Below are 233 nucleotides of genomic sequence, written 5' to 3' on the forward strand. Positions count from 1 at the left end.
ACGTGCAATGTACGTCATATGGATTCCGATTGTTAAGTCTTATGATCAAACGAACGTGTAAAAATCTTCTGAAATTTCCGAAAGTTATACATGAGCTTTTCGATTCAAGATATTAAATAAGCTTTGGAAATTACCTGAATTAAGGTTTTCAAGGCTCGTTTAAAGATCCTGCTATTGTTTTCCTAAAAATTGTAGAAATCCAAAAAAAGTTGTTGAAACTCCAGATAATTTTG

Source organism: Loa loa (genome assembly GCF_000183805.2).
Source record: "Loa loa unplaced genomic scaffold supercont3.75, whole genome shotgun sequence".
Classification (NCBI taxonomy): domain Eukaryota; kingdom Metazoa; phylum Nematoda; class Chromadorea; order Rhabditida; family Onchocercidae; genus Loa; species Loa loa.